Genomic DNA, 19,725 nt, shown 5'->3' with positions numbered 1-19,725 from the left:
AGAAATACATAATTATTAATTACCACAGCAAGAGCTCAGGTTTAACAGGTCTGTAGAAAGGAATTAGAGTTCAGGACCCTGGAAACTACATTTGCAAATAGGAACCCAAAATGTTGAAAAGTAGCCCTAAAAAAAACCTAACATTGTGATTCCTAATTACACTTAGCTGCTGTGAAGATAACTGTGTTTCTTGGCCTTTGCTAGGAATAAAAGAAATGATATAATCCAATCATTGCAGTGACATTTGTTGATTAGATAAATAGTGCCATTTCAAGTGAATTTTTATTGATGATGTTCTGTTTTGTGTCTACGGTATTTGGATCTGTAATAGTCTTGGTTAAGTGACTATTACATACTTGTTTAAAATGTATCTTTCAATCAACATAACAAGTGTATTAAAACCTGTGAGGTTGTGTATTGTGAAGTCTACTTGTAGCTTTCCTTGTGCTGCAGAGAAACTCAATAAAAGTTATTTTTATATAAAGTGTGCTGAATGCTCTATAGAAAACAAGGTGTTAGTAAAAAGTACAGAACATGTTTGAAGAGCAATGAGTACGCAGTGATCTGCATGGGGAGACAAGCCCAGCTGTATCATAGGAGAGACAGCTCCTGAAACAGCAGGATTTCTTTTGCCATATATTAACAGGAATTGGAGAGCACATAAGGTCCATAGAGTGAGCACACTGTACGTTTCTTTTTGAAGTCCAGCTGTTTTACAGCACTAGTTTCATGAAATCATGGTCTGAAAAGATTGCATTAACATTAGCTCCCTGGGGCAAATCAAAAACTGCACTGGTCTCCTTAGAGTGGAGAGAAAGTACCCGTGTGAACAAAGTTACTAGCCTGCAGCTGTGATTACCTTATCCATGATATTTTAGAAGCTCTGTTATAACTTAAGGGAGAAAAAGGGGGGTTGTTGTTGTTTTTTTTGTTTATACTTCATGGTAGCTAAAGATTGCCTAGATTTTCCCTCACTTCCTTCTCCTGCCTCCCAAAAAATAGTTTTTGTTTTCTTCTTTTTTAATCTTAGAAATATTGGGAGTGTCATGTCTGATCTACCCTGGCTTTGCTGGACTCATTGGGGTTCTCTGCTGCAGAACACAAGATCTCACCTCAGAAAGGATGTCCTTTTCTCCCTGCCCTCACTGTAGCAATTTAGTACATTTGCATTTTCATGTGACTAGGTGGTAGAGTGAAATTCACAAGCATCTTGTTCTCAGTGGGAATTCCAGAGGAAGAATCATGAATATATGGTGCCTGCTCACAAGAATCAGACATAACAACGGCATGTCACACAGCCTCCAGACAAGTGTCAGACAAGTGACTGGAAGCCTTCTGCTCAGAAGGCAGCAATGGGACCCAGTGCAGGACAGAAAAGCTCAGTAGGGGGCGCTGCTGTTGATCCATTTGAAAAATAACGTGCATTCGGTGGCAAAAGCAGCAAAGGGTCAAGACCTGATGTATAGCCTTGTCTCCAGTGTGACACACATGACATAGCTAAGGTCGTTCAGAAAGAAAGAATGGGCTATAGGCAGCCCTGAATGGCACAAGAAAGCAAAGTATCCTCAGCCATGGTGTGGTGATGGTCTCCAATATTGAAATGTTCAGCATAGGAATGACAGCCAGGACAACTGCTTCCTTTCCTTGGGCTGTGTCCTACCTGACTGCTATCTTTTTAACCACGCTGCTCCTCCTTCTGATCCAGAAGATGACGACGATGCTGACAACGAGGCTGAGCTAGTTCCTTACGATGATAGGCAGGGTCAAATCAAGTGGAGAATCTAAAACACTGAGAAAGAATCTCTGATTATGGATCCTTCAGCCCCAGTCCGGAGTTTAGAAACCTGGACTTTTTGGACTGACTAATATGTCAGACCAAGTGACAATTAAAATATTGCTAAACTGGTTATAAAACAGAATTCATAGGCCCTCACTTCAGCTGGCCTCCACTCAAACAAAAGATGACACTTTCCAAGAAGCTTCAGCCAGGATCCTAAAATAGTGCCCACAGCTTTTGGGCCTACATCCCCATATTCACAAACACAAAAGGGCATTTTCTTGCACAAGTGGGATAAATAGCCATCGGATGGCCTGATTTCTACACACAAACCCCCATTCCCAAGTGCAAATGTATGTTTCCTGCATGCAAACTATTGTGCACCAAAATGGACAAGTTAGAGGCTATTTATGAAAGCTTGGTCCATGCATTTACTAATAAATAGCTTTTGCCAATGACATCTAACTCAAAACAGCCATCAGTTATGTAATTTAACAAAACCTAACACAAGTGTAGTGCAAGACATCCCAGGTAGCACTCCTCACTGTCACACCAGCAGGCCTTTAACGATTTCTACATTCAGGAGTGGGTTTGTGAAGCAAGCGTAAGCTGAGCAACATTTTTATTGGCATAGATGTTTCATCACCCAGATCTTTAAACAGCGAGGAAAACTAGGACAAAGGATATACAAACAAGCTGTCTCATCTGCTTGTGGTCAATAGATAAATCTCCTGCAAATTAATTAGATGCATGAGATTGCTTCCCCCACTGTATTTCTATTATTGCTAAATGAGTAAATATAGAACAGAACAGAATCAGGGAACACTGAATAGAATGCTCCCTGGTCTTTTCATCCTACATAGCCTCTGAGCCTGAATAAGAGTTGTGGGATCACTGGGACTTTGCCTGAACCAGGATTGGGCTCTCTATCTATTTAAAAAACTAAAGAGCCTAGAGAGATTTTTCCTGCGCCATATTCCCAGACACATTAAAAGGTTATTAAGCAAGATCCAGGGCATAGCAACAGAGAACATAAATAGGTCACTTAAGGATTTTTCTTCTGTAAAGTGCCCCTTCCTGGGAGTTTGAATTTATTGAGCTTCTATTGAATCAAATAAAAAGCATTAGTGTTCTGAATCCCAGAGCCATTCAGTTACCTACTGCACCTGACAAACTAAGCAACGAGTCAGGTAAATAGAAGCTAAGTTTGTACTTAGGGAAGGAATAAATGGTCAGTTTTCAATGTGCAGAGAGGTAAATAGTGGCATCCCTCAAGGATCTGTACTGGGACCTGTGCTGTTCAACATATTCATAAATTATCTGGAAAAGGGGGTGAACAATGAGGTGGCAAAATTTGCAGATCATACGAAATTACTCAGAATAGTGAAGTCCAAAGCTGACTGCAAAGAGTTACAAAGGGATCGCACTAAACTGGGCAACAGATGAAATTCAGTGTTGATAAGTGCAAAGTAATGCACTTGGAAAAATAATCCCAACTACACATACAAAATGATGGGGTCTAAATGAGCTGTTACCACTCCAGAAAAAAATCTTGGCATCATCATGGATAATTCTCTAAAAACATTTGCTCAATGTACAGCGGCAGTCAAAAAATGTTAGGAACCATTAGGAAAGAGATAGATACTAAAACAGAAAATATCATAATGCCACTATATAAATCCATGGTACGGCTATGCCTTGAATACTGCATGCAGTTCTGGTCACGCCAACTCCAAAAACATATATTAGAATGGGTGTAGAGAAAGGCAACAAAAATAAATAAGGGTATGGAACAGCTTCCACATAAGGAGAGATTAAAAAGACGGGGACTATTCTGCAAAGAGATGACTAAGGGGGTTATGACGGAGGTCTGTAAAATCAAGAATGATGTGGACATGGGCAGCGCGTGAACCAGTGGTTTGGGGCGGCTAGCCCCTGGCCCCACCCCCACCAGAGCCCCACCACCACCACCATGGCCACTGCCCCACCCCAAATCCCCCCTAGCACCCAGCCCTGGAGCATGGGGCGGGCGGGAGGCGTGGCCCCCAGAGCGCTGAGTGGGTGCTCCTGATTGAGCCCCAGAGCAATTCAGGAACAGGGGAAGATAGGCATTTGGCCACCTAAGTCACATGCAGGGCCTGATCCAGTAGGTGTGCTCAGTGGCTGCCTACTGGATTGGACTCCTCAGGCAAGTGCACACAAAACAGCCTTGGGGGAGAGGTGCCATTTCTCAACTGAGTGCCCTACCACTTGGCTATAGAGCAACTAACTCTTTCGCCGGCTCAATTAATATTTAAATTATTTAATTAAAGTGGAACAACTTCAATAGAAGACATTGAGGAAGCTCCACATCAGAATATTCCATAGCCCAATGGTTAAGCACTCATCTGAGAGGTGTCCGATCCCTGTTCAACTTGCTTCTGCCCTGCAGGAAGAGAGGGGATTTGAACCAGAGGTCTCCTATATCATGGGTGAATACACCATACAGTAGGCTAAAGGTTATAAGGGAGGTCCCCCCACTCCCTGGTTGTTTTGTTTGGGGCCTGGAATGCGTCTTAGGGTTTTGGCTGCCTATCCTCCCATTTTATGGATTGCAAGCAAAGATAGGTGCCTTCCTGCAGCCTGGTCTACACTAGAATATTAGGTTAGCATAACTACGTCGCTCAGAAGTGTAAAAAATCCATCCCCCTGAGCAGCATATTTAAGCCAACCTAAGTTGACAGTGGGGGAGATCACGGACGTTCTCGTCCTAGAGCAGTTCTTACAGGGCCTCCCCGGGAATATAAAGGTGTGGGTGAGGAGGCGGCCAACCGAATATGGTTGAGGCAGCTGTAAAATTTGCAGAGGAGTACACGGAGGCGGACTTCCCCAGGAAGGAGGGATGGTCGAGCAGGGACATGGAGACCGGGAGAAGGCCCAGAGAAATGCTGCTGGGGAAGGGCCCGGAGAACAAACGGGAGGACACCAAAGGGGCTCCCCCAGGGTCCCGACTGATGGTCTGTTGGCAGGGCCGGCTCCAGGCACCAGCACAGGAAGCAGGTGCTTGGGCGGCCAACGGGAAGGGGCAGCACGTCCGGGTCTTCGGCGGCAATTCAGTGTCGGGTCCCTCAGTCCCTCTCCAAGGGAAGGACTGGCCACCGAATTGCCGCCGAAGAATGTGTGGATGACCGGGACACAAGAAGGGGGGACTGCCCGCACATACTACAGAGAATTCTTTCCTGGGTGCTGGCTGGTGAGTCTTGCCCACATGCTCAGGATTTAACTGATTGCCATATTTGGGGTCAGGAAGGAATTTTTCTCCAGGGCAGATTGGCAGAGGCCCTGGAGGTTTTTCGCCTTCCTCTGCAGCGTGGGGCACGGGTCACTTGCTGGAGGAATCTCTGCACCTTGAGGTCTTTTAACCACGATTTGAGGACTTCAATAACTCAGACATAGGTTAGGGGTTTGTTACAGGAGTGGGTGGGTGAGATTTTGTGGCCTGCGTTGTGCAGGATGTCAGACTAGATAATCATAATGGTCCCTTCTGACCTTAAAGTCTATGAGTCTACATGGATTGCGGGTGGGCGGAGTTTTGTGGCAGGGCAAACGCTGGAGGGCAGGGAAAGGGGCAGAAACTGTCCACCATTCCAGTGATGGTGGGGAGGAAACCCCAGCGAGGCCTGGTGGACTCGGCTTCAGCCTGCTCTCTGGTACAAAGAAACCTGGTAAGGCCACACTGATGGATTACCAGTGCGAAGATGGACCTAGAATGTGTCCACAAGGATAGGAGGCAAAACCCTGTGACCCAGCTGCCCTTTGAAGTTCAGGGCAGGTTTAAGTGGCAACGGGTCAGGATAGTAAAGGGCCTGCCTTATCCCGTGGCAGTGGGTACGGACTGGGACCCCTCCCCAGGAGGGAAGGTGGGCAGAGGGAGAAAGCCCAAGACAGGGAAAAGGGGATATTCCCCGAAGAGGGGGTTAGAGACCCCCGAGCAGAAAACCCCTAGACAACAGAGCCCAAGAAGGGAGAGGGAAGCTATGAACAAAATGTCCACCCCAGGGTCCTTGACTGGAAAACAAGACCGGGTGGAGGCCTTGTTGGATGAGCTTGAGGGACAGGAAACCCTAAGTGTCCAGGAGGGGGCTGGGACCAACCCTGAAACCTTCATGGAAAGGAAGGGGGGGGGGACAGGGGAACACCCAAGGGACTGTGAATGGTGCAAGGACCCATGGGTCACAGCGGAGCTGTGGGGCCATCCACTCCCCACACAATGTCATTTCTGTAGGTGGGGGATGAAGGAAACCCACACGGAAAACCCTGGGATTGACCCGAGAGAGGGGAAAGGACTCCCCCATAGAGCCCACTTCGGAAGAGGATGTGGAGGGGTGAACCTGGTGGTTCGAGAACCGGGGAAGATGTGTGACAGAGTGCTGGGTAAAGGGTTGCAGATTCAGTCCTCTGTCATGCCTGCTCCTCATTAGGGGAACCAATTAGAGTGGGCTGGAGATAACCTGGCCCTAATTGGGGAGGCGGAGACAGCTGCTACCTAATTAGCCTGGGGCTGCATAAAAGCCTGAGGGGAAGGCAGCCAGGGAAGAGCAGGAGGAAAGGAAAAAGACAGGGAACTGAAGCAGGGAGAGGTATCTCTTCCCCTCCCCGCTGCCAGCAGACGGTGAAGGGTTACTTGTACATGGTGAAACGGTGGTGGGAACAAGCCTGAGAATAAAGTGCACCAGTGGTTACAAAACCCAGGGTCTCTGAGTGACTTTGTGAACCTAGCAAGGGGGGCCTGCTACACCGTCCCATCAGAATAGGCAGTGTTTACACTGAAGCACTGCAGTGGCTCAGCAGTGCTGTTGTAGTGTTCTGTGTGTAGACAAGTCCTGAGGCACTGAACTCAGAAGGGTTGGGGCTTCAGACACATGCTTTTGGTCAGCATCTCTCATTGGCTAGTTTAGGCAGCTCCTTGCCTAGTATGCTGGTATTTGTGGATGGCATTCCCAGGCGCCTATCCTCCCCATTCATTGGAGAGGGAGTCTAGGTGCTTAACTTAGTCTTTGAGGATCACAGTTTTGTTCCTGTGATTTTCTAGCCACCTAAAAGTTAGACACCACAGCACTGCAACACCAAAGTTCCTTGTGGATCCCACCCTAGGTGGGCTCATTTGGTCCTTGGACATACCATGGAGGGTGGGAGAGGCTCTGAATGGAAGCCTCTGGGGAGGTTGAGAATGGCCTGGAGCACATGTTCCCCTGTTCTCCATTTTTACAGCTGCCAGGATGAGTCGCCTCTCTGAAGTTATCCTGTCTGCGTTAGCTGAGTCTTAAATAAAGTTGTGGCCAGCTGGCCAGAAATTCCAGCTATCTGTCTGCACGCTCCTGCTCAATGCCATTCACAAGGACAAGTGAAGTAAACATAAGGAAATGCTGCTTCACATCATCCGTTGTCAGCCTTTGGAATTCACTGCCACAAGATGTCATATACTGTAAATGGCGTTTGAAATGGCTATGATCAGTAATAATTGTAGTTATGCTGGCTAATAGGGCCAGTAAAATGTGCTTCAGGGTGTGAGCTGATCACCAGGAAACCATGTCCCCATTAACATACAGAATTGCACAATTAGGCAGGTATATTATAGATTCATAGATTCTAGGACTGGAAGGGACCTCGAGAGGTCATAGAGTCCAGTCCCCTGCCCGCATGGTAGGACCAAATACTGTCTAGACCATCCCTGATAGACATTTATCTAACCTACTCTTAAATATCTCCAGAGATGGAGATTCCACAACTTCCCTAGGCAATTTATTCCAGTGTTTAACCACCCTGACAGTTAGGAACTTTTTCCTAATGTCCAACCTAGACCTCCCTTGCTGCAGTTTAAGCCCATTGCTTCTTGTTCTATCCTTTGAAGCTAAGGTGAACAAGTTTTCTCCCTTTATAATGTATGGGAAGAGGTTTTTGCATCAGGTTTTGATCATTGCCAGTGGCAAGGTCTCAGACTAGATGGTCTGATCCAGTAAAGCAAACTCTTCTAATGATTCTCCCATCCATCAAGTTGCAGCTTATAAGTTACCTTGTCCTAGCGAATGTAAGCTTGATCCATCTGCTTCACCTTAGCCAAACCTTCACACTGCATGTAGCCCAGGAAAGCGTGTATGTGGAGGGGAGAATCTCTCAGTAGCACATCTGTTGGAAGGATAAATGTACAAATGGATTCAAATTGTAATGCACTAACCCTCTGCTTCCTGGTCCCCCTTGTGAGAGCACCAACCAAAAATATGATTAGTTAGCACAACTTGTCTGTGTGACTAGTTCCTGCTGGTTCATTGTGGTACCAGGATGGAGGGTGTTTAAAGAAAACCAAAGCCCTGAAACGCCCTCCCAAGTAGTCATTCAATCCTGTATGCTAGTGCATAAAAGGGAACATTTTGAAACAATTTTGCTTGCAATCTCCTATAAACCACAGGTATCATTCCTCCTTCCTCCACACTGATGGAAAGTGGGTTAGGGTCATTTCCAAATAAGCATTGTTGGGGAGATGCCCTTTATTTTTATTCATCCATAATAAAACGAAGAGTGAAGACCAGGGACATGAGGTAAAGGAATCCTATAGCTACATTTAAAGAGAAGAATGCAGAGATGCTGCCTTCCTCGTATAGATGGAGGCAACATTTTAATTTTTCATGAGCATTGCTGTACTGTGAAACTTGGTCCCAAATCTAATATAAATTCTCAAATCCAATATGAGAAAAGTATCAATTCTTTCCAAAGTCGTTTCCAGGGAAACATGATTTGCAGAACTTTTGGCATGTTGCAGCATACATGCACCCCGCTGGGATATGAGCAAAAAAGATTGACAGTGTGTGTGTGTGTGTGTGTGTGTGTGTGTGTGTGTGTGTGTGTGTGTGTGTGTAAATAAACCTGGCTTGTATCATTTAATACAATCATGCCACATTATAAGAAATTAGAAGTTTTAACATATTAAATGCAAAAAGCAGACAAGCGAGTCCATTGGGGTGAGCCCACCATCCCTGATCTCTACAGGAGATGGCATCAAGGCCCAACTTTTGAATCTTATTCCAAACATCCCAAAGACTGGCGTGTTCTAATCCAGGGGGTTGGTTCACTTGTCATACAGAAAGGGCCTTTGTCATCTGGAGCTGGGTTTGGATTTTGAGGACCCCAAGGTTCAGGGCAACAAACCTGTAGATAGTAAAGGAAGAATTCCTGAAGAGATCAGATCTCAGCTTCTGCATAATGATGCAACACACATGGAATGTTCTAGGGGCTCGGTCAAGCACATCAGGAGAGGAATGAGCTTGAAAAAAAAAAACACTGTTTAATATTTTGTGGTGTTTGTTTACTCAAAAATTATCTCTCCCCAATTAAGCTTTTAAACACATGCTTAAGTACATCCCTATTCAACAAGGCATGTGAGCAGGTGCTTAAAGCCAAGCACTTGCTTATGCACATTATGCATTGGTACCCTCAATTCAGCAAAGAAAATCCTCACCTATTTTGAATGAGGGGATTAAAAAAAAATAACGTCTTGTTCATAGGTGTAGACCAGAATTTATAATCATGCTATTTAGAACATGAAAACTAACCTCTCCCCCGCCAAATAGAACGTGCATAAAATACAAAAGCAGGTACTGCAATCTAAAAGATAAACAGAATCATGTTTTGAATTGGTCTGACTGTTGCATGCCTAATTGGCAGTTGGATGCCTAATTTATACTTGCAGTGAGCTGCTGGCATGTGCAATCCCAGAAAATGAACACACAATTCATATAATAGTTATGGAGGGTGGCGTGTACACAGTCAGGGTTAATTCCCCCTCTGTCCTATCTCCCCCACATATACACACACGTAACGCCAATAGACTTCTTCCCAAGAAATTCTGAAATGAATGTTCCTCATACTGAAATGTTGTGTTAAAACCAACTAAGGCTGGAGCTAGGCCTCCAGGAGCACCCTTTACAACAATGTGAGAGAAAGGAAATTTTAGTTAGCACCTAGGGAAAATTCTCTCTTGCAGAAAATGCCATAAGCTCTTTACAGGGCCGGCTCTAGGTTTTTGCCACCCCAAGGAAAAAATTTTTTGGCTGCCCCCCACCCCAGCCCTGGCCTCTCATCCCCCCCACCAGTGCCCTTCCCCACCCGCACCCCCTGGCTCCCCAGCCCTGGGCTCTCTCTTCCTCGCCCCCGTGCCCCCTGCCACCCCAGCCCTGGGCTCCCCCCCACCAGTGCTGACTCTGCCCGCTCCCCACTTGCCGCACGGCAGCGCCCTGGGCCCCACTATGGCCCCATTGCTGCTGCTGCTCCTGGCCGCCCTGCTGCAGTCCCTGGGTGGCTCAGGCCACTTCACCCAGCCCCGGCTGTGGCGCTGGGGGGTGGCCACCCTGCGGCACCTGCAGGTGGCTCCATGTGCCCCGCAGGGCGGCCCCCAGCCCAAGTGTCCCCCGCTCAGAGCCTGCCCGGCCCAGCCACAAGGTGCGGGCACTGCTCCCCCACGGCACGAACCGCAGCGGCCCCAGGGCGCCCCCCGTGCACGACGCGCTACTGCTGCCACAGACGGCTCTAGGCTTTTGCCACCCAAAACAAAAAAGATGGCCGGAATGCTGCCCCGAAAATATGCCGCCCCAAGCACGTGCTTGGTTTGCTGCTGCTGCCTAAAGCCAGCCCTGGCTCTTTAATAATAAATATTTGTTTTTAAGGATTTGTCAGAAAGATCCACACACAGTAAACAAGGAATTTAATTCATCTACCTAGCAAGCTGGAAGGAGTGAGTGAACTCTGCTGAGATTTTACCCTGTAATTCCTGGTCATTTAGGTGTTTTATAGCTAGTGCTCAGATCTAAGCTACCTCCTCTGGCATCTGAGCTGACTGGGAGGAGGAGGACAGGTCAGGTTGGATAATCTAGTATTAATTTTCAACCAGAACAGTTCTTGCTTCAGGCTGGGAAGAAAAATACTTTGGGGGGGAAAAAATACAGCCCTAAACTTTGCCTTTCAGGAAAAACTCCTTTTTTAACAGCATTTCACAGTTCTGAGGTCACTTCTGATTGAATTACAGTGGCGAAGGTTGAAAAGTGTTTTCAGTCATTGATAGACTGTGTGGGGAATGTGCTTACACTGCTTCCTGCCTGCAACGCAAGCTAATGAACTGCAGAAATAAAGGAAAAACAGCTCTTCATGCCTGTATCTGAGGTCAAACTCGAGCCCTGGTTTTCATACCAAACAAGTGTCATGAGAGACACAGCTGTGCTTGAAGCTTCCTTCAAAGTGGCTGATGACTAATGCAAAAATGCCCTCAAGGGTTACTTACCATTATGCTGGATTTTAGTGTTTAGAAGATACACGTCTGTCTGAGACTGACTGGCAGAAAACACTGAGTGGTAGGAACCAAGGAGCCTTCTGCATATACCATACACGATCGGAGGAAATAAAATAATAATTACTTATAGGCAGTAAAGCATACTCATCAATTAGTCTAATAAAATTTTAGGGGCTGACCCTCAACCTTCATTCATGCAAGTAGCTCTTGCAAACCCGATTCATTCTACTGTCTTCTGCAGATTTACTCATATGAACAGGGTACAAAAATGGTCTCAGGATTACACCCTGGCACTTTATACACACCAGCTAACCTTTGTCACCCACTTGTGAAAAGGGTATTCCCATTTCTATTTTATAGAGGGGGAAACTGAGGCCCAGAGGGCCTGTTTTTCAAAAACCATGTAAGAGGAGTTGCCATGAGGGCATGCATAAACCAGATATTTGAGCAAGCACACAGCCTGCTAGCTAAACAACTCTTTTCATGCAGAAGTATCCAGGTTGTGCAGCCAATGTTGGCAAACACACAGACATTTCTGTGACCATGAAATGTGCACATGCATTTTTTCAAAGAATCAGGCCCTAAATGAATTACCCAAGAGAAGTAGTAGCAATCCCTTTCTCTAACTACAAACACTACAGGATGTAAAAGCCACAGTAATGAGGTCTCAGTCTGATCCTTTCACAGAGCAGCGTCTGCATATTAACAAGCTATCAAACAACATTTTTAAAACACAGTTACTTTCCCCCTCCCCATAGTGCTGGAACACTTCCTCCCTAATCACTGATAATGAGATGTCTCTGCTCACAGAGAGAGGAGCTTTGCCCCTGCAGCCCCTCTTTAATACCCTTCTCTAGTCATGATTCCTTACTTGTGCGTTTTCCTAACCTGGGGTTACATAAATTGCTCCATTATTCCAAATATATCACTGAGGCTTATTAGCTCAAGCAGGAGGCAGCAGAAAGGGCAAGAAATGAGAAAGCTTTTGTTGAAAAACACCTGTCTGGGATCATTAATGAGACTTGCGAAGCAGGATGTTCTTTGAAATCAGGAAGATGTGATTATATTTTGATTTGTCAGGATGCCGAATGGTTCTCTTCCTTGTTTGCAAATGAACATTGGTTTCACATCACAGAACTAGGATGGCAGGATGCTAGATTAGAGTCAACTTGTCATTTCTCAGTGATTCTCAGGCTGAAGCTGGCAAACCCAAATGTTTTTTTTTAAATCTAGGCTGGATCCTGCAGCCTTTACTCTGCTCACTTCAATGGGTTTTTCCCCAGGTACGAACCGAGTATGGATTGCAGGACTTGTCCTTTAAATGTTAACACATGGCGTATCCCAAGGATACTAAGATCCACTCAGTTTACTGCATGCAGCTCCTTTTTTACTTTAGTATTTGCATTCAGGGCCGGCTCCAGGGTTTTTGCCGCCCCAAGTGGGGGGGGAAGCCACCATCGCGATTGGCGGCAGCTCCACCGCGCCGCTTTCTTCTTCGGCGGCAGGTCCTTCCCTCCGAGAGGGACCAGCTGCCGAATTGCCGAAGAACCCGACTTGCAGCCCCTTCCCCTTGGCTGCCCCAAGCACCTGCTTGCTGAGCTGGTGCCTGGAGCCAGCCCTGCCTGCATTAGGATAGTGCCTAGAGGCCCCACCAGAGCTTGGGACCCCATTGTGCTAAAGACTGTACATACACTATACATAGTAAGAGACCGTCCCAGCTACAAAGATCTTCCCATCTCAATAGACAAGACAGACAAAGGGTAGACAAAAAGTAGTAGTATCCCCACTTAAAGATGGGGAGTGGAGGCATAGAACAATTCAATGATTTGCCCAAGGTCACAAAGGAAGACTACAGTAGAGCTGGGGAAAAGTCCCAAGTCCCAATCCACCATAAACCCATCCTTTCTCTCAAAATTTCAGAGAAGACTTTATGGGCAGTAAGGAGCCCAAGTTTGCCATTGGATTAAATCTCCCTTTTTCCTCTATGCAGTTATACAGCAAATTTATCCACCATCCTCATTCTCAGAAGTGGCTGCATTTCAGTACCGAATTAAGTGAATACTGTATGTGAAGAAGCTTTTAGGGATCCTCCAAGATGAAAATCTAAAATATATCATCGTTAATCCTTTGTATTGTGATATCATATTGAAACTATCATTCCACAGTTGGCTTCAAACAAAGTCTTCTGCTGTCAATGGGAGGGACATGTACATACTTGTCCCTTAAATGTTGTTTTAATTGAAAGCTCCTTGGGGCAGGGACTGCCTATTTGTTCTGTGTTTGTACTGTGCCTAGCACAACGTGGTCTTGTTCCATCTCTGGTTCTCCTAAGAACTATGGTAATACAAATATATTATAATATAATCAATAATAATAATAATACAGGGATTGAGGGTAGAGGTCCTAAATCCAACTGGAATATACTTGGGAGTTTCTCTTCCTGCTGCAAAGTAAGGAATTCACATTGTCCATTAGATCAGCACAACTTTTATTGCCATAGTTCAGGGTAGATCAGTAGTTCCATTGTGGCCTTTTGTTCTCAGGAATTTATGGGCATACTATATGGTTTTTGCTCTGTAATTTACAAGCCACATCCAAGGTCTGAGTCTAACAGGGAATTAATATTTTAATCCAATTTATGAATAAATATTGTAGGTTTGGCTATGTATATCCACATTTGTGCAGGTGGGCGGAAATAGGATATTATTTTTGTTGCTGGTTGTTTTGCATTTGTAAAATTTTGGAACCTGCTTCAGGTTAAAAATGTGCCAAGTAGTAGTAAAGGCTGTAGTATTAAGAGAGAAACAAATCACATCTGGAAAAACTCATCTGAAGTTAATCGTACTTTGGAAGTATAGAGCACTATTCACCCACGTGTCTTGAAGTGCTTTTCTGAGGTTGATAAGAATTACTACTCCGGTTTGTAGGTGGGGTAATTGAAGCATAAAGAGCTGAAGAGATCTGCTCAGGATCACACAGTAAATCAGCAGCAATCAGGCATAGAAGCCAGAGTCACTCATACTAGAGCTGCCCCTCATTACGGTTTTAAATTACCTGCTGTGCAAATGTGGTTAGGAGAAAATTTTCATCTGTAGACAGAATAGGGGCAACCACACAAATGCATGAACAGCCTTTGCATTCACTAAGCTGCAATTACATTTTTTTTAATTTGTGGAATTAGACACTCAACAATCCCTGAGCATATTGCAATAATGTACAATCGTACACCAAAGATAACAGGAAGTGAGATCTGGACAGGTAAATGTGGTCCATGTGTGTACAAACAATGCACAGGCCCCCATTATATGCATGAACATCCCCCCCCTTGGCTCATGAAATGGGTACCTCTTTTGCAAGTACACATCTGGATCCCTCACCTGGATATTTGGCCTTATTTTAAACACATCTCATTTGGATTTTTAATAGACTTTGGACTAATTTTTTAGTGTGATGCCGGAGGATTTAGCAACGTGAATCCCAATGAACAAAATGAAAGGTTTTTATTCAGTGATATTTATACTCAAGATATCCCACAGCCTTTCCCCAAACAAGCAGCTCTCTGCTAGAAGAGAAGTGGCTGTTCTGGTAAACACTTTAGCCATTAAGAGTTAAGTAAAAGCTCATACCCAGCATTGGCTAGTGGAACTTGTTTACTTAACAATAAATAACAGGAATTGCATGTGTAATTCCCTGATCATCAGGTTGCATATGCACCCTGCAGCTCTCATGAATTAACTGAGGATTGACAAAGTGGAGTGATTACTGTCTATTGAGAAAATAATTTACACACCAACAAGCACAAATTTAATAGACCATTACAGCTAAAGTGCTATTTTATATGTTTGGTGTAACAGCAGTTTTAAATAGACTGGGATAAAATAACTACTGGGTCTTGAAATCTAAACTGTACCTTCTAGAAACGTGAACTTTAGCTATTACTCAAGAGATGTTATCCAAGTCAAGTCCAGGACACTCCTTCAGTTTTTTTTGTTTTGGTGACTAATTTTGTATTGATTTTCATAAAGAAACAGAGAATGAAAAGTGCAAACTGGTAAATGACTTATAGCTTGTATGTGTGTTTCCTAATACAGCACACTTCTTGGGATCATCAAGAAAATTATTCAATTACACAATTTTACAACTTGTCAAAACTGCAAGACCAGACAATAGCACAGACATTACATGTGAAGTTGGGGGTAACAGTAATAAAATAAGAGAAAACACACATGAATAGGAAGAGATGGGAAGGAGGAGACCGGAAAGGGGAAAAAAAAAGAGGAGGTGGGTAGGTGGAATGGAGGTCAGGTATTCTTTGAGCCATCTCAATATTTTTGTAATCAAACAAAATGTATCTAGAAATGGGGTTCAAATTTCTTTGAATTCATATAATGGCTCTCTACATCGATAAGTTATTCTTTCTTTGGCTGCGGACTCAGACAGGTCCAAATAGCACAGATCTCTTTTTGCATAAGCCTACTCTTCCATTTTGGAAAATCATGCACTGGGTGATCATTGCAGCCCTTAGGAACCAAAGTCTTGACGGTGGAGTTAAACCCCACCTCGTAGGTACATAACCTAGGATATAATTTTCAGCTGAGTTACCGTTGCTGAAGCCAACTACTAGTTTCAGTCTTGTGTCCACCTCTTTCCACAGCTGCATGACTGTTGGACAGTCCCACAACATATGCATCTTTGTTACAGCACCAACAAACCTCAGAGGACAAGGGTCCCCGTCTCGCACCACAACCTTTGTGGTGTCCAATACATTTTGAATAAAATCTTGTGTTGTATCAGGCATAGCCTAAAATCCACAGAGGCATTTTTGACATTACATAATAGACTTTGCCAATAGGATTATTTTAAAGGCTGCAATAACCCCCCTTCTCATGCTTCCACAAAACTCCAGACCAATGGAGCGCCTCTTCATTAGCAAAGCATACATGACAGACATGGGCCTGGGGAGTTTATGCAGCATTTCTAAGGTTCTGAGTAGTTCTGGGCATTTGACAGCCCTAGGGGATCTGGAACGAAAGTATATGTTAGGATGTGTTTGAGCTGTAAGCACTGCCACTCCACGGAGGGTAGCAAGTCATAATGTTGCTTTAGCATTGGAAAAGGGACAAAATTGGGAAATCCTGAAGCCCCTGCTTTGCCAGTCCTTCCAAATTATAGATTTACTCCCAGTTTCCAAGTCTGGGCTGTGTCAAATAGATGCTTTTGCATGGAGACAAGGATAAACTTGGTGCCTCACAGCTAGGTTAGCCCAGCCCCTTCATGCAGTCCCACTATAGGCATCTTATTTTTCTCCATCGGACAAAAAAAAAAAAAAAAAATGGAGGCGGCCCATAGGGGCAGTTGGATGCATTAATACACGTTCACTTTCCACCCCCAGTGGGGGCGGGTCTCCATTCTCCTTATCATGTGGCCACTTGCAGAGCACACAACTGTCAAATATTTATCTGCTGACATTCTAGAGATTTGAAGGTACCTGTTCCTTTATTGGTGGGGGTCAGTCTGGGGGCCTGGATACCAGATGAAATGGATAGTAGCGGATAACTCTGGAGTTCAAAAGATCCACTCCTTCATCTTGAAGGATCCCACTGAACTTTACTAAACTATATAGACAGAGGACCACTGACGTGCCACCACTGCTAGGCTGGAGAGAAGCTGGAAGTCAACTTGTACAGATGACAACCAGCTCAGTACATCTTGTGCAGCAAAGTGGAGGAATCAAAACTTTGGCTAAGGACACAGATGCCAACACCTCCAATGTTGACCCAAAGCAGGTATCTCAATAGGGGAGAAGTTCTCATCTGAACTTTTCCATGCACAGTGTAATGTATGGAACAAATTTATCTGTCTAAGGAAGCTGAAGAGATGAGCCAGCTCTGCAGAGATTGGAACTTGTGGTTCCAGAGAACTTAAGTATTTCCCTTCTTTGGACTTGGACTGCTGCATCACATACGTTGGGGAACTAACATTATGATCATCATCTTTTTCACTCATCTTTACTTGAGAGTTGGCACAATAAAGCACTGAGCATATGGCTGGGAGCAGGGAACGTGTAGGTTCATAGATTTAAGGCCAGAAATGATTATGGTCCTTAGTCTGAACTCCCATGTTTCCATCCTGGCTCACCCACTCACTTGCTTGCTTTATGTCCATGAGCAAGTCATTTCAGCTCTCTGCCTTATTTTTCCCCATCTGTAAATTGGGGATAATAATAATAAACAGCACTCAGAAGAGTGCTCTAATAGGAGATGAGATCATGCATCCTACTGAAAAAACTAATTATAACAATCCTCAAAAAAACAAAATGTGAACTTGAATACATTACAATTATCCTAAGGAAATACATACACTATAACGTGTGAATAGGTGGTGGTGTGCTGATGGATACTACTGAGTTGGCAAGCAAAATGAGTATATTGATAATTTACTAGATTTGAGAGAATTGTGGAAACTATTTTCTGAAAAATCTCTCATGTGAAAATGAATGTTACTTCAATTGTGTTTGTAACCATTTTACATTTACTTTTCACAAGCACATAAGCACTCAAGCTTTACTAGTACAAATACAAGGAGAAAGGGTGGGTTTTTTTTTTTGAAGTTTGAATGCTCAATTATTCACTAAAAGCACATTTCAAACCGTGCATTCAATTGTAAATTTTGCAATTCAGGTAACAGTTCAGCTCTGTAAGTAAGTCATGTGGAATTGTTTCTTCTGCCTGACTGGATAATCAATAGAACTGACACAGTATGAACTACAAATATTACAATTGAACACAGTTTAAAATTCATACCATATTGGTCTATTTCATATATCACTTGAACAGTTTTGTTTTGTTTTTTTAGTAAGTGCCAATGGCCCCTAGAGATACAGTGAAAAATCTTTTTAAAAAACTAAAAATTGAGGTAGTTACATAATTTACATGGGTTAGTGTGACTTGGGTATTAGATTGCAATACTTACAGTTTGATCTACAGGCCAAGAATTATTTACTGAAAAGACTCCTGAACATCATCAAGAAAAAGAGGAATGCATTTGCACTGTCTGTGTTCTGTTCACAGACAGCTTCTGAGCATTAAAAAAGTGAAATTCCATGAATAAATTATTCACTCCTCTCTAAAACTTTTTTCACCAGGGTGAAGAGAAGTTCAGGTTTTAGGGAGGCAGCTTTGGTCTGGTGTTCAAGGTACAGAACTAGGAGCCACTTGGACAAGTCACTTCACTTTGCTTGTTTCCTCACCTCTTTGTAAAGCACTTGGACATCGACAGATGAAAATGTGCAATGTATGGGTTAGTTATTACAATGAATGTATGGGAAGTGCTTGGAGAGAGGAAGGGTGATTGAGTGGTTACGGCACTAGCCTAGGTCTTGAGAGAACTGGGTTCAAGTTCCTGCTCTGCTACAGACTTTGTGGGACCTTGGGCATGTCATTTAGTCTCACTGTGCCTCTGTTCCCCATCTGTAAAGTGGGGCTAATAACACTGCCCTGCCTCCCAGAGGGTTGTGAGGACAGGGATATGTGGCGAAGCAAGGGTGAAATGTTAATTTTGCAGTGGATGTAACAATGCCACTGTCATTATGGCAATGAAGAATGAATGTCTATTGTTTCTATATCACAATTCGATAGATTACAATTACACATTATAAACAGATTACAAGTTGTGAGGCACTCAGATACTACAGTAACAGAAGCTAAAGTACCACCTTAGACAGATATGAAAGGTACCACTGGCCCAATATTACAGATTAGCCCTTTTGTGAAAAGGGGCTGCAGGATTAGACCTTCTAGGCAGACAAATTGTTAATAAGAGAATGTTTGTGGGCAGAGCTCTCTGTAACAATTATTGTTTTATTTGAACTGATGCCTTAAAACTTGAATGGCATTTTTCTGCTAGGATGTGGGGTTGGTTGGGGTAAAGCAAATCAGGTTATTTAAAAAAAAATTACCCAGTAGAATGTCAATTTAATAAAGTGACATTTTATTAGGTTATTTTTTAAAAATGATAAATGTGTCCTATCTGGACAAAGCAAAGTAGCTGGCCAGATTCATCTTTCTGGTTTATAATACAGGAAAACAACAGGAAATGAATAGTCACAAAACAATTATGATTTCATGAATAAGATAATCAAAACATGGATATTTCATCTGTAATATCACAGATGTCTTCTTGACAACTACCGTTTTAGCAATTACATTGCCTCCTGCAAATATTTTTTTTCCTTCACGAGCATTTTCCACATTTAGTGGAAGATTGAATCATCTAGATGTAGACAGTAAATAGCTACAATTCCATGAACGGTTGATTACTGTGTGTCTATGTGGTGGTGCGGTTTCACATGTCCACGCAAAGCAGTAATGTTAATCTCAAGGGTAATTAACAATGGCAGGAAGCAAGCATCAAGAGTGAAATAAAAATGTTAGTTTTAACGAAATTTTAGAAAATTGTGACTGTCTCAGTTCACAGGCTAGAACTCCACAAAAGCCTACATTTTATATTTCTAAAATATTTGTCTATAAAAATCTTCCATTTATTAGCCAGGAACTTTTATAGTAACAGTTACAATTAAAAAAACTCAAATTCCAGAGTAACACAAAGGTTTCATTAGTTCTACAAATAGCTT

The 19,725-nt window shown here is 43.7% G+C and overlaps 1 long non-coding RNA gene across 1 annotated transcript; it reads right to left on the bottom strand.

The window, feature by feature from the left end:
• Window positions 1–386: 386 nt before the first annotated feature.
• LOC101952081 (uncharacterized) lies at window positions 387–14,408 on the bottom strand. The gene is made up of 4 exons (XR_256492.3): window positions 11,085–14,408; window positions 8,960–9,074; window positions 7,830–7,942; window positions 387–1,789 (listed from the first exon to the last, which is right to left on the bottom strand). It is a non-coding gene; the product is annotated as an uncharacterized LOC101952081 (long non-coding RNA).
• Between the last annotated feature and the right edge of the window lie 5,317 nt (window positions 14,409–19,725).

The sequence above is a fragment of the Chrysemys picta genome, chromosome 13 (assembly GCF_011386835.1).
Source record: "Chrysemys picta bellii isolate R12L10 chromosome 13, ASM1138683v2, whole genome shotgun sequence".
NCBI classification, from domain to species: domain Eukaryota; kingdom Metazoa; phylum Chordata; order Testudines; family Emydidae; genus Chrysemys; species Chrysemys picta.
The sequence above is the reverse complement of the archived record's forward strand: the minus strand, read 5'-3'. Positions and strand labels throughout refer to the sequence as shown.